Below are 14,978 nucleotides of genomic sequence, written 5' to 3' on the forward strand. Positions count from 1 at the left end.
AATTATCGAGTTTTGAATAAAAAAAAACTGAATTTGAAACAGAATTACGTACAAATGATCATGTTATTGTGAAAATGTATAAACTCTTGTTGAAATCTAAGACAGAAGAAGAACGAGTGAAAGATTCTATGATGTAATGGGCTAAAATTTTTGGGTATAATATACATTTGGAACAATGGGAGAATATGTGGATGAAGATTCTGAAATTTACTCTGAATTCTACGTTCAAAGAGAATTTTTATAAAATGATGTATCATTGGTATATGTCTCCAAAAAAACTAGCTAAAATATATTAAAATATTCCAAATAACGTGAAGGGTTATTTTCAGTGCAATCCTAAAGTGAGTTATGCCAGTCTATTGATTTCAGTGGGCTTAGACTGGAGTAACTCTGCTTAGGATTGCACTGTTTATCATCTTGGGTAGACTTGTTGACAAAGCTAAAAAAATTGGATATAAATCCATGTAATACAGAAAATCTTGAAGATTAATATTCTGTTTAAACTGGAAACTTTTTGTTGGGATTAATGGCTAGACTGGTAGAAAATAGACATAGGATTTTATTTTTATATATGACAACAGCAGCAAGGCTATTACATGCTCAAAGATGGAAGAGTACAGTATTGCCTACAACAGAGGAGTGGATTGTGAAGATGACGGAGTTAGCTTAGACAGCCAAACTTACCGCTTTGACACTATCTACATTTATAACAAACTGGAAACCTCTTATTGACTTTGTGCATGAAACTGAAAAAATGAACTGATGATTTGTGGCTTTGAAGTGTAAGAGTGAAATGGAAAGGACTATAGAAAAACGAGAAGCTTTATTCTGACAACAAGAGTACAAGTGTGAATTCTGTAATTATGCCGATATTTGTCGTACAGAAAAACTTTTTTCCTATATTTTTTTATTTCTTTTTCCTTTATTTTCTTTCTTTTTTTGGTTCTTTTTTATTATCTTTTAAAAACTTGTATCTGTTTTTAAAAACCTTTCAATAAAATTTATGTGGAAAAATTAAATAAAATGAGTTAATATTACTCTGACTTCCATTGATTTTTGACCACGATGACCTTAAGCAACCACTAAAATAGCAGCCAATTTGTTTCCAGCCCCAATTAAAGGTGCTGTTTTGGACCTTTGAAGGCTTAAATGTTCTAAGGACCAGGCTACTTGAAGATCTACCTACTCTGATACATTTCTGTCTGTCACCTGAGGTCACCATCACAGGCCTTGTTTCACATGCCACAGTCATGAATTTACACAAATTAAGCTAGTACCAAAAATGGTGTCTTTTCAGTGGTGGCACCACCAAGCCTCTCACATGGCACCAGATTTATTGAGTTTCCAGCAGCAAGTAAAAATGTATTTGTTTGCTCAAGCTTTTTGTTCAGAGGTGGAAAATTTAGATTCTTCCCTTCCCCCTCCTTTTTTGTTTTATTATGTTATTAGAGTATTATAATTTTGTTGATCAGCTTTTATTGCTGCTTACTATCTCTTCTTAGCTTATGTTTTATATGCTATTTATTTTTAGATGCATATTACTGTTATATTCACTATTGAATTATGGTGAGTTCTAACTTGTATAATACTGTTTTTATATTTTTATTAATTTATACTGTGAACCACCCATGCATTGGGCTGTGGGACAGAATAGAAACTTACACAATAAATAGTTAAAATAAAATGACCACGTTTTCTTTTATTTTTAGTTTCTTTTCCTTTTAAAAAACATTCATCTATAGAAAGAATTCTATTCTACTTGAAAACTTCTATTCTACTTGAAAACTTCCATTTAGCATGCTATTCAGCTCCATCCTGCCTCATTAATAACACAGAACATAATGACAAAATTGTGGAGACTAGTCTCCCTCCTTGCTCTTTTTCAGTTAAGTAATATAGTCTCCTCTACAGCCTACTGTTTATACGATGGGGGCAGACATGTGAATGATATTGATACATTTGCCCCATCATGTCTTTTTTTTTTACCCTTAATGAAAAGGACATTACCCTTTCATTTTCTATCATTATTGTCTCTACAGTTAAGGAACCCTTAGAAGGGTTGGGGGTTGGTGGGAGGTGGCAGCATGAAAGCTAGTAAATTGCTCATCAGCAATGTCATGGTTCCTGCCATTTCTTTTGATCTGAAAGTCTATTTACTGGGGAATAACTGCAAGGATTCTTCTCTACAGCTTGTGTTGTACTGACAGTGACAAATAGTAGGTAGAAGTGAGAGCGCGTTTTGTAACCTGCCAAAATTCTCAAAGCTTTGTCATTCTTCAGTGTAAAAGATGCATGTATGCCAAGACTTACTCTTACGTGGTGACTAAAAGTTTAGAATATTCTCTGCAAGGAACAATGGGATGATGGTTCACATACAGGGGTTACAGCTTATAAAAATTCAACATGACCAGGGTAGTGGCTGCTAGTAAAGAATGCTATGTGCCTAATCTCAAGGTTAGGGCTTTTGAAGCACATTATATAAGGGTACTGCCATCAACACTGGCTTCCAAATTTAGTAAAAAGGGAATAGAAGTGCTAGAAGTGATCTAAGACATGGAGGCACACTGGCACAGGTAATGCGGCTCTCCCAGCGCGGCAGAATGCCGCTCAAGCTGGGAGCCGTCCTTTGCGGCCCCGCCCTGGAGGAAAGGAGACAGACTCCCTTCCCAGGCATCCTTAGCCAGGGGGCAGAGCCAAGAGCCTGATTCAGGCGGCTCCTCTCTTCCCGGCTGCAGTCTCTTTGAGTGCTCGGTGAAACAAGAGCTCTTTGCTCTGCCTTCCTTTGAGTGGTGAAGCTGAAGGGAGGAATGTGTGCTGAACAAGCATTGATGGCGGCAGTGGAGGCAGTTGGAAAGCGGCGATAGCAGTCAGCTCTTGGAGGCTGTCGGAGGCAGCTGGCACCTGCAGCTGCAGCGCACAATACAGGCCAGGGCTTCAGGGCCTTTTGGGGCTAGAGTAATTGAGCGGTTTAATTGAGCAGGCTGGTTGGGCACTGGGGTAGCGGGCAGCTAGGCTGTATCAGAGGGACTTTGGCCCAACTTGGATGTGGTCGCTCCCCTTAATAGTTGTCTTGGAGAGAGTGGGTGGTGAGAGCCCTCTCTCCCCCCCCCCCACACACTTACACATAAACCACTCTTCCTGCCATAAGCCTGTTTGTTTCCATTTAGCCTCCCCTCACCCCCGGCAAGAAGTAAAATAAAGTAACTTAAAAACAGAGCCTGTGTTCTTCACTTTGGCTTAATGGTAAAGCGGCACCTAAGCCTATATTCTTGTGGGCCATAAAAGAGGGCCTGTGGCCTGTCTCTGCCTGACAGCCATTCTGCTGGCAGGCAGATTTGCTCAGGGCTGTGCTCGGTGCCATCTTGTGGTGGAGAATTACTGGTGGCCTGTCTCTGCCTGACAGCCATTCTGCTGGCAGGCAGATTTGCTCAGGGCTGTGCTCGGTGCCATCTTGTGGTGGAGAATTACTGGTGGCCTGTCTCTGCCTGACAGCCGTTCTGTTGGCAGGCAGATTTGCTCAGGGCTGTGCTCGGTGCCATCTTGTGGTGGAGAATTACTGGTGGCTTGTCTCTGCCTGACAGCCATTCTGTTGGCAGGCAGATTTGCTCAGGGCTGTGCTCGGCGCCATCTTGTGTGGCAGCTTGGTACTGCTCCTTGCAATTGCTACTTTTGCAGGGGCTTAGTGCTACCTGTCAGGGCAAGCGTTAACAGTTGGTTAAGGGGTAAAGCTGTGAGCCAGTCCAACACATTATTAACGGCTGCTGTGTCATCATTTGGGAATGTTTATGCCGCCCAGAAAAGGGGGTGGCCCATCAATGGGGAAGTGGCCTGTAAAAAGGCCAGTGCCGCAGAACCCTACTCGGGCTCTGTCTTCCTCAGACGAGGACGATGGCCCAAGCAGGCAGGAACTTATGGAGCGCATTGTTGCTCTTGAGAGGGCTAGGAGTGGTACAGCATCAGCTGATGCACCTGTTCAGCCACTCAAGGGTGCTAAAAGAATTACAAGGGCTGATTTTAATAAGGATTTTGCCTCTTATCTTTCTGCCCTGGAGGGAGTATCAGGAGTGGTGGCAAGTGATGGAGGCAGCAGCCAGGACCATCCAACATCAACTGAGAGTGTGGCTGACATTGACCAGGAATGGTCAGCTGACAGTGGGCAAGTTGCCATAGCAGTGGAACAACCCATGCCTGACGGTAAGGATCCTTTGCCCAAACGGAGTGCCACTTGGCCCTGGGGCTCTTGGGGGCAGGTAGCTGCTACCGGCGCTCCTGCATCTTCTGTTTTGGAGACATATCCCATGCTTGGTTGGCCTTCTGCAGGCCCAACTATTTGGCCTAGTTATGCCAGTGGCTTCTTGCACCTGCAGCAGGTGCAAGTACTGCCTGTATTGGGCTGTGCTACCAGTTGGGATGGATAGGCCTTCCCTCTGTCTGTGACTGGGTGGCCTTTTGGTTATGGCAAGCAGATGGGCCTGGCCCCTTATGGACCCCAGGGATATGGCATGGTTCCTTATAGGACACTTCCCCCGGGAGATATGGCATTGCCTGCGGGGGGGGATATACAAAGGGTTAGTACGTGGATGTCTTTACCCTTCTCTTCAGGGAACTGGAGAAGAAGGATATAGATGATCTGTACGATAGGGATAAGGAGAAGATCCGCTGCAGGCAGATTGACAGGAACTGGACTCACTGGTTGTCTGGGTTCCTGGTTTATACAGCTGTGGGTGCAGGTCATGGCCCTTGCCAAGTCCAACCTCAGAAATAGGAGCGAGAGTGGTCATATTATTCTGCCCTCTCAGGGTTCAGGTTCCCGCACTTCTGCAGGGCAGCAGGTTTAATTACGGCTGCTTTGTTGGGACTTCACGTCCAAGGAACTTTGCAACAAGAAAGTGGGCAAGTATATGCATGACTGCCCTGCATGCATGGGAACCCACCCATAATCTGCCTGCCCCAAAGGAAGACAGGGTGGGAAACGCTTTGGGGGCAGTGGTGGCCAACAAGGGCCTGAAAAAGGGGCCCAGCCCAGTAAAGCTGAGGGTACTTGAACGGTTCTTCAGGTCTCCCCAAGGCACAGGGATGCTGACTATTCGTCCATTGTTTAGATGACTTTATGATGTCTGGGCCAGCTGGCTTGGGGCAGTGTGCCAGGCTTTTGGCAGGGTTCATGGAGTTTTCTGAGGAACTGGGGGTTCCTTTAACTCATGAGAAAACCAAGAGACCATCTGTTGTCATAACATTCTTGGGAATAGAACTAGACACAGTACAACAGACCTTAAGGTTGCCCTTAGAGACGGTGGTAGATCTTGGGCTCGATTGGAGGGCTGCTTGAGTGGAGCCAAGATATCTCTCCTTGAGTTGCAGCAATCAGTTGGCCATTTAAACTTTGCCTGTAAGGCAGTTGCGCCTGGGAGGGCTTTCCTCAGGAGGCTGTGCGATGCTATGAGGGCCTTACAGTTTCCCCATCAGCGTTTAAGAATTAATAAGGGCATGCAGGATGACCTGTTGGTGGGGAAGGAATTCCTTGACACCTTTAATGAGGTGACTTTTTGGAGGGAGGAGCTTTTGCTAAAGCCGAACTTCAAGTCACCTCTGATGCCTCCTGGTCTACAGGCTTTGGAGTCTTTTTTAGGGGGCATTGGTGTGCTGACCAATGGCCTGCTGATTGGGTAGCCCAGGGATTGTCCAAAGTCTTTACGTTTTTGGAGGTCTTTCCCTAGTTAGTGGCTGTGTGGCTTTGGGGACCACAATTGGCTAACCAGCCTGTCCACTTTTGGTGTGACACCTTGGCTGTAGTGCACATGGTCAACACCCTGGCCTCCAGATCCCCAGGGTGATGAGGCTAGTGAGGGCCTTTACATTGAAATGTCTGCAGATGAACATTTTACTTAGGGCCAGACACATTCCAGGTGTTAACAATGGTGTGGCAGACGCTTTGTTTCACCAACAGATGGAACGATTCTGGCAGCTTGCCCCCCTGGGCTGACAGGCAACTATCAAGGATGCCCCACGAGCTATGTGAGCTTGGACGGCAGCAGTAAATAGAGTGATCCAGCTGTCCTTTGCCCCCAGCACGTGCTGGGCCTACGACTGTGTGGTGGAGCAGCTTGATCAGTTTAGGGCACGACGGGGATCCAGCAGTCGTGGCCCATCCCGCCTGAGCACCTGATGAACTTTGTGTAGTGCAGCGTGAGAGGGGTTTGGCTGTGAATTCTATAAGGGGTCAGCTGGCCACTTCAGCCATGTCAGCACAGCACGTGGCTTACCTGAATTCACAGGTGTTTTCAGGATTCGAAATATGCTGGAAGGCTGAGCCAGGGAAGTCAAAATGGCGAGTGACCCGAGGCAGCCCATCTCCCCATCAGTATTGAGGGGGTTGGGGACTGCGTGGGTGGAAGTGTGCTCTTTGATGTTTGAAAGGAAGTTTTTTCACGCTGCTTCCTTAACAGCATTCTTTGGGGCCCTGCAAGTCAGTGAGCTGGTGGCCTCATCACGTACGGACGCTTCTGGCCGGGCCCTGACCGCTCAAGACGTTAAATTTATCAGGGACAAAGTCTCTATTGGGATTAGACGGTCCAAGACGGACCAGCGGCAGCGGGAGAGCACTTTGCGTTTGGGACCCTGCGCTGAGCAGGAGCTGTGCCCTGTTAAGGCCCTCAGGGAATATGTCACGCTTTGTGGGGATGCCCAAGGGGTCTTATTCCGCCATGAAGATCAAGCCCCTTTGACTAAATATCAATTTTGGGCGGTGAAAGAGAGGGCGTTGAAGAAAATTGGCTTGCCGGGGGTCAAATTCGGAACCCACTCCTTCCAGATTGGTGCGGCCTCCACAGCAGCTGCTATGGGATACCCTCAGCAGGCGATTCAGAGAGTGGGCAGGTGGTGGTCAAGGGCATTTCAGTCCTATGTCCAGCCCCTGCAGCAGTTTTAAATGGCGAACTAATTGCTCTTTCCTCAGGTGCCGTGATGGGCCAAGCGAGGAAGAGAATCCTGATTTGTGGCCACAGCATGGTGTTCTGGGCGGCCAATCAAGCCAAGAGCAAGCCAATTGGATCCCAGCTGGGATTGAGAGCTGTGGCCATGGTCGACTGGCAGGGCCGGCGTGGCCTCAGATGGCCAGGCCTGCTGCCCATCCTGTTTAGGGGGCGGACGAAGCCACCCCCACACATTGTGGTCATTCACCTGGGTGGTAATGACCTTGGGCTGGTACAGGGCAAGGCCCTGTCGACGCAGGTAGCTGAGGACCTTGAATACATAAGCAACCGATGGACGGGTGTGCTTATAATATGGTCAGAGACGCTACAACGACGGGTTTGGTGGGAGGCCTTAGATCCCAGGGCAATAGAGAGGGCCCGACGCAAGGCTAACCACGCCATTAAGAGGTCTTTGGGGCAAGGCTTGGGCATTTATGTGCCACACCCCAAGATTAGGGCCGAATTTGCCCACCTCTACAGAGGAGATGGTGTCCATCTGTCACCTGAGGGCAATGATATATTCCTAGATGACCTACGGCAAGGGCTTCAGGTGGCTCTAGGCCACCTGTGGGGCACAAGGGTCTAAGCAGAGGCTTGACCCTTGCGGTGGTAGGAGATTTTGGGAATAGGGTGTGGGCCAGTGAGCCTCCGTGGCATTCGCCAAGATTGGGGAGCAGGGTCTGTCATTAGGGCGGTATGCTTGTGGCGGCTACCGTCAGGGGGGGCAGATGCCTGAGGGGATCCCCTGGCACAAGGCCTAACCTCATGCTAGATGGCTGGGGCGCAACAGGGGCTTGAGTGGGGATCCTATGGCCTAGCTGGCCAGGTTGCAGCCATTCCTGAGATGGCCTACACCCGGGGCATTGGGGCTCGCCCAGACAGGCAAGGTGGTGGTCAGTGTGCTGACCCCAGGGCTTGACCTGTACCGCTTAGTTAGCTCTTGCCGTGCATTACCTTTATGGTCATTTTAATAAACGGCCCTTTATTCCAAGCCTGTGTCTGTCTCTTCCATCCGGCTGGGGTTGCAATGGTGAACACACCAACTAGGGTCCAAAAAACATTATATCTTGTTTTGTGGAAATACTGTAGTGGGACAAAAGCTTGGAACAAGCAATCAGTCAGCCCTGAAAGAACATGAAGTTCACATACTGATTGAAGTAGCTGGTCAAAGCTTTGGACAGAGAAGATAACAGAATGTGTGGGAAACTGAAGCAGAGAGAGAGAGACAGAGAAAGAGACAAAGATCATAATAGTGCCCCAAATGTAAACATTCTAATTTTATAGGCAACTGAATTCCACATGTCTTCAGTCTGTTAATTCCACAGTAGCATAAAGACAGATATGCATACTTCTTGTGCCATGTGATTTATTCTCACCAACTCTCCTTTTTAAAGAGAAATATATCTGGACTAAAACTATTGGTTCAAATGGGTCTGCAATGTAGTAGTTATTTACTAGAAAAAAAACTTGCTTGCCTAATACCTTAGAGATGCAGTACGACATAAATCTCAAGGCATTATGCAAGACATTTCCATTGCAAGTATCACAGAAAGCCCTAAAGGCTACTGGCAGTGGCGACAGAAAGGGGAAACAGAGATTACGGAAGTGCTTCCAGATTCAGGGCTATAAATCCTATGCCTCAGTCCAGTATACCATTTGTTTCTTGACAGCTGAAATATGCACTATGATCCAACAGCCTCATCAGTTTCACATTTCAGCATGGATTTACATCAAAGGGCCAATGTATAGTTCAGTAATTCTGTGATGTGTTAATGGATAACTATGCCCACTGATTTACTGTAAATTAAGCGGTCCATTTCTAAAATCTGCTCAAGACACAGAACTCTCTTACAATTGTTATAAGGCAGAATAATGATCAAACTTGCAAATTTACTTGTTATGCAGACCATATCAGAAGCATACTTGAAAAAATTACAGGGATAGTTATGAAGAGGAACTGATATCCTAGACATATTTTGCCTAACATCTTTTTAATGTGGCAGGTTTTTGTATGATCTACCACTGTAAATATATGAGGTAGCTATTTGGAGATCCACACTGTATGCCCTCTTTCATTAACCTTCAGATTCTGCATGTTGTTTTCGTCCACTGAGCAAGAGGCCCCAACAAAAATCTGTTATGCTTCATGTTCGCTTAACCTATCTTATCATGAATCAATCAAATGGCAATATAAACTGGCACAGTTCTCCAGGGTTTTAAAGCAAAGAACTCTCAGACAGCATTACTGCCTGAGATCACTTCAGCAGGATATTGAACCTGTTACATACTAGTTCATATGATTTTAGGATAACACAAGCATATTTGTTGGAAGTGGGCAATAAGAACACAAGCTACATTTCCAGATGAGGGCTGACAGCTTTACTCTGATGGATGGAGGAAAGGAGAAGTATCATCAACATAACAAATATACTAGCACTGCAAGTATTCCTGGTCTCAGGGCTTTTTTTAAGCGGGAACGCGGTAGAACGGAGTTCCAGCACCTCTTAAAAATGGTCACATGGCCAGCGCAGAGGGCAATCTAAACTCCCCTCTGTCTGGAGATCAGGGGGTGGGGCCACCAGCCATGTGACCATTTTCACCGAGGGCAATTTAAACTTGAAAAAACTCCCCCCTTGTTCCAGCTGAGCCAAAGTGACATCACTGTGCAGTCTTGAGTTCCACCACCTCTTTTCCCAGAAAAAAAGCCGTGCCTGGTCTTCACCTCTTGCTACCTAGCACCATTGAGTCCCATGAAACTAATTTTGATGAGGACTGCAACGCCCCATAATCTATACTTCTGCAAAGTACACTTCTCAAAAGTCTTTTATGAGGGTACTATAAATCTGTACCTCAAGTTCCCATTGGCCCAGGAAGTGAGTTCACAAACTTGGACAAGCTTTAGTAAGCTTTTCAACAAAGTGTTACACATTGAAACAATTCCTAGGGAGAGGGGTGCTTAGACACATGATACTCATTCCACGGCTCACGTACAGCTATATTTGTAATTAACATCAACCGAAAGAGCCTTACTTACATACCTGGCATGATGCCTAGATCTCAGGGAGTCTTGCAGCTTACCATTCCTCTAGCGGCACCTATTTCAAGGTGGGACTCTACTGCCAACCACATGACCCACTGGACAAGGGCCTTGCCCACTTTCCTGAAACATGACAGGTGCCATGTTGGGCAGAGGTACTCAGAAGAACCAAAGGTGGCATATCCAAGAGTCACATGTGGCTCCTGAGCCACTGAGCGTGCATCACTAGCTTAGAGATTGTAAATAGATCCTGTGTTTTACCAGAAAACAGTGTTGCACTTATATGTAACCTTTGTTCATCGAATTCTTCTGTGCAGTTCCACACTGGGACTGCATGTGTAGGCCAGCCAGTAAGAAAAGTTTTCTTTAGTTACTTTAAAGCTCCATTATGAGCCACTTCTCTCTGACCATATAGGAGCCCGTTTTCCTGCCTAAATAGTCACATGCTCCAAAGGAGAAACAGCCCCTTCCCTCAGTTCTCCTGAGACACCACAAGTTCATGCTGGATATTTCACACTAGAGAGTTCACAGTGATGCAGAAGGGAGGGAATGTGTGCCTAGGAGAAAGAAACAACTAGGAGCTCACAAAGAATGTTGTTCTCCTCGCAGCAGCTAAGACAGAACTGAGAGAAGGGATCACTTCTCCGTCAAAGCACATGACCGTTTAGGCAGAAAAGTGAGATCCTAAATGGTTGGAGAGAAGCGGCCTCTAATGGAGCTTTTAAAAGTAGCAAAAGAAAATTTTCCAAGTGGCTAGCCTGTGTACACAGAGTCCCAATGTAGGACTGAACAGAAGAACAAAGATGAATTATGTATTATCCCACCTGTCTATACAAGTTGTCCCCAGTTATGGTTAGACAACAAAACCCTTAAAATCTAAGGACTGGTTTTGGAGATAGTACTCTTCAGGAAAACTCACCCATAAGTTGATGGCTTAATCACTAACCAGCTTTACTTACTTTAAAAGAGGTGCTGAAATTGATAGCAAAAAGGGGAGAAATGGAAAAGCCAAGCCTCTTCTTTCATGCAAGCACACATATATGCTTGAGTTTACATTCAAATTAGGGGAACTCAGGAGCTGACCAGAAGCAGTGTGGATCAATACTTATACAGATCTTGTATTGACTCAACCCAACCCCCCAAAGATTCTTCCGGTAGTGTTAATTACTGAAGTTTTCCCTGAAGAGTAAAATGGATTTTACTCTTAGAGCTGTGACCGCCCCCCCCCCCCAAACTGGGGAAACTGAGTGGCTGAGGAGCTAGGGACTCAAAGTCCATAACAACAGTCTCTTCGCTGAATCTAACAATAATATGGCTGGCTCAAATTCCAAACAATACCAACAACAAAAGCAGCAAAACAGAGAAGGCAGGGGTCCTGTCATTGAGAACATTCCAGATTTACAGGAAAAACATGTGACTTCATAAAAGAACCAAGAAAGAAAAATCATGTGACTTCATAACAGAGCCAAAAAAAGAAAACAAGCGAACACAAGATATGAGCTCAGTACGCCTCAGGAAGCCCAGAATGTTGAGGGCAGTTACATGTCAGCTAAAGGAAAGAAAAGGCTCAACCCACTGAGAGCTATAGAATCTGGAGTGGGAATTTCCAAAGTGTTCCCCTTCTATGGCCCCAGGCTTTTCACTATGATCAAATATTATTTTACTATTATCAAATATTATTTTATTTGTGAGCCACCAAGATCAGGTCTCTGAACAGACAACATATACATCTCTCCTCCCTGTAAAAGTGATAGCCTCTGTAGCTGTGAATTTTAAATTGTCTGAGCTAGACTGCTATTTCAAGGAGAAAGAAAAGAGGAGGGGGCTTGGGACTATGACAGCTTTTAGTACTCAGCTCACTCCTCTGATAAGGCCAATTGTCTATTCTGGCGCACAGGTGAGGCAGAATGTCTTAAGAAGCAGGCAAAACAATTACATATTCAATCTCCTGTTGCAATAGCTTTGTGGAAAGTGCCAGCTTCAACTTGAATATTCCAAAAAAAAAAATTAATGTCAGTAGGAGAGGCAAAACAACAACAACAACCCTCCCCCATATACTTAAGTAATAAAAGCGGATTCTTTTTAAAAGTAAACTGGATTTTTAAAAAAAATAGTTTCTTTCCATATTTATTACTATTCATTTTTTCAAAGCAATAAGCAAACAGAACAAAAGCTGTACTTTGAAGAGCATTATCAACCATAAGTTTATTGTATTCATAAAATTGTTTCTCTACCCTCTATTACAGATTATTATGTACTTTACTAGATTACTGCTGTATCCATATAAAAGGTTTGAAATTGACAGCCAACTGTGAACAATAATCTAGACCAGGGGTGGCCAAATGGCGGCTCGCGAGCCGCATGCGGCTCTTCAAGTCTTATTTGTTGGCTCCCAGAGGCTTGCAAGTTCACTCCACCCCCAGGCTCTTTTAAGGGGCAGAGCCGACCAGCTGCTCACCCGATCTATGCACCCAGCGTGCTTCCCCTTTCCCAACGCTGGAGCAACGAAGGGGCGGGCCAGGGCTGAGGACAGCCCACCCCTCCTCGCCTTGCCGGGCACTCCTCTGCAGGCAATGAGTTTTGCCGGCCCCGCGCTTGCAGAGCACCCGGGAAAGGCAGTTGGGGGGAAGGGGAAAGAGAGGAGTGAAGACACGATGAGGAAGCGCCAAGGCAGAGGTGGCCCAGGACTTCCTGCTTTCTGGCTTACTCCCGAAAAGGCAGCTGCCGAGAGCCGCTCATGGCATGAAGCACAGCCTGTGTGTGGGGGGGGGGGGTGGCTTTTGCATGGGTGGAAGCCTCGTTAGTTGCAGGGAGGACTCCTTCCTCTTTACTTCTTTCCATATCTTTCTATGCCTTTCCTTCCTTCTTTCCATGCCTTCTTTCTTTCTTTTATCCTTCCTTCTTTCCATATCTTCTCTTTTTTGTCTTTTCCTTCCTTCTTTCCATGTCTGTCTTTTTCTTCCTTTCCATCTTTCCGTGTCTTTCCCTCCCTTTCCTTTTTTCCTTCCTTCTTTCTTTCCATGTATTTCCTATTTTCAATAAAACATTAGGGTTGCCAATTCCAACTAAAAAAATACCTGGAGTCTTTAGCCAGAATACTTTAGAGGTGGTGCCTTGCAAGGATGACATCACTTTTTGTGATGTCACTTACAGGTCAAAGGTTAGGTGGTGGTCCTTCCCAAGCTCCACCCCTTCTGATGATGTCACTCCCAGCATACTGTGCCAAAACCCCACCCCTTCCTGTGATGTCATTTCAGGGCACTCCCCCAAACCCGCCTCTTCCTCTGAAGTCTCTTCAATGCATCATGTCTTGTGGCTCTCAAACATCTCAGGTTTATTCTGTGTGGCTCTTGCATTAAGCAAGTGTGGCCACCCCTGATCTAGACCTACGTTTAACACTGTTAATTTCTGCCTGGAAAAAGAAGCTTTGAGTGCACTGCAGAATTATTTGTGTTAACCCTCTCTAACATAAAAGGCTGAAGAAGAGAAACATTTCCCCTTCATTTCTGCGGTTCTGTCTAAAACCAGGAGTGTAACATCAGCATAGCAAGTTTATTGTCTCAGCTCAGAAAATCCTCAAGTCCTATTTACGCATTTTTATCCTGCCTTTCCTCCAAGAAATTCAAAGTAGCATACATTGCTTGCTGCTCCTCCCTTATTTATTCCTGCAAGGTAGTCAACTTGAGAAAGAGTGTCTGGCATAAATTCATCCTATGAGCTTCGAGCTGGGATATGAGCCTGGATCTCTCAGGTCCAATACTCTAACCACTAAATAACCAGTCCTATTGAGAAGTGACAGTTAAACCATTTTTTAGTTTCTCATATCTGTTATTTGAATGGCTGGCTAGCATACCTATCCCTGCATTAATATTCTCAAAGGCAGAATTTATGTCGATGGATACTGCACTATTATTTATAATCCTTTACTTTCTGGATTTTCATATGCTAACTGATGAATGATTGCTCAACATCCAACATGTATGGATCTAATAAAGTTAAAGGAATCCCCAACTGTATTCAGTATGCTGGAACTTTTGGAGTTTTGAGAAGGGATAGTAGGTGCCACCACATTCAAGAGCCTTTGAATTTTATCCCCAAGAGTCAGGAAATAAAGAGATGTCAGGAAATATACTGGTGGCACCATTGCACCCATTTTTTAAAGAGAAAAATAATTTTAACATCAGTTGTGAAAATGCTCTTAGTAACAGCAGCTGGTTTAAAGGTAAAAGGGCTGAGAACTGCAAAACAAGTCACAAGTAAACACCAGTTGTTACTACATGGGTCATATTAAGAAAATGATAATGGGCCAGTTCAAATAATCACAATACTTGTGGCAGAGAGAAAATGGAAGATGCAGAGTGTGCTTTACCTCCATGCTCACCTAATGTGTGTGACCCACTTCATACACTAATGGTCATCCACTTGGTGGTGCAATATCTAAGCCTTCCAAAAACCAATGTATGCAAGTTTCATACGCTCAAATGATTCCCAGATTTAATCAAGGTCAACTGACACTTATGAGGGCTATGCTCACTGGACAAATTTGAGTACTCTACCACCACATGGAAGTTTGATGGAATCAGAAACAGGCAGCAAGCCAAGTGGTTGAGCAAGTGAGGTATACTCACTTCTTCCCATCTGCTCACCACAGAATATATGACTGAATATTGGCTCAATAAGCCTGTTGTAAAAATCATCTTGTCAGGACTTTACCATTGTACACATCAGACTGACAAACTGAATGTTATTTATCAAAACTCTAAAATACACAAATTTTGTGTAAATATAAGAATGGTGCAGCAGTACAGGCAACAGGCAGGTAAGCAAAATTTCTCTGTACATACCAACTTCTGTATGCTACGTTAGGGATGGTCAGATTCTTCATCTTCAACCTGAATTAAGCAGTTCAAGAGCTGGACACTCCTGGTCATGGTATCACCATTTCTCCCACCAGGCACCTTAGGCTCCTG

At 45.1% G+C, this 14,978-nt stretch overlaps 1 protein-coding gene across 2 annotated transcripts in view; it reads right to left on the minus strand.

Annotated features, from left to right (window-relative positions):
• Positions 1 to 14,978, minus strand: part of LOC129326080 (E3 SUMO-protein ligase ZBED1-like) — a 198,868-nt gene that overhangs the window by 49,964 nt on the left and 133,926 nt on the right. The window lies entirely within an intron of this gene.

This window comes from Eublepharis macularius, chromosome 3 (genome assembly GCF_028583425.1).
Source record: "Eublepharis macularius isolate TG4126 chromosome 3, MPM_Emac_v1.0, whole genome shotgun sequence".
Classification (NCBI taxonomy): Eukaryota; Metazoa; Chordata; class Lepidosauria; order Squamata; family Eublepharidae; genus Eublepharis; species Eublepharis macularius.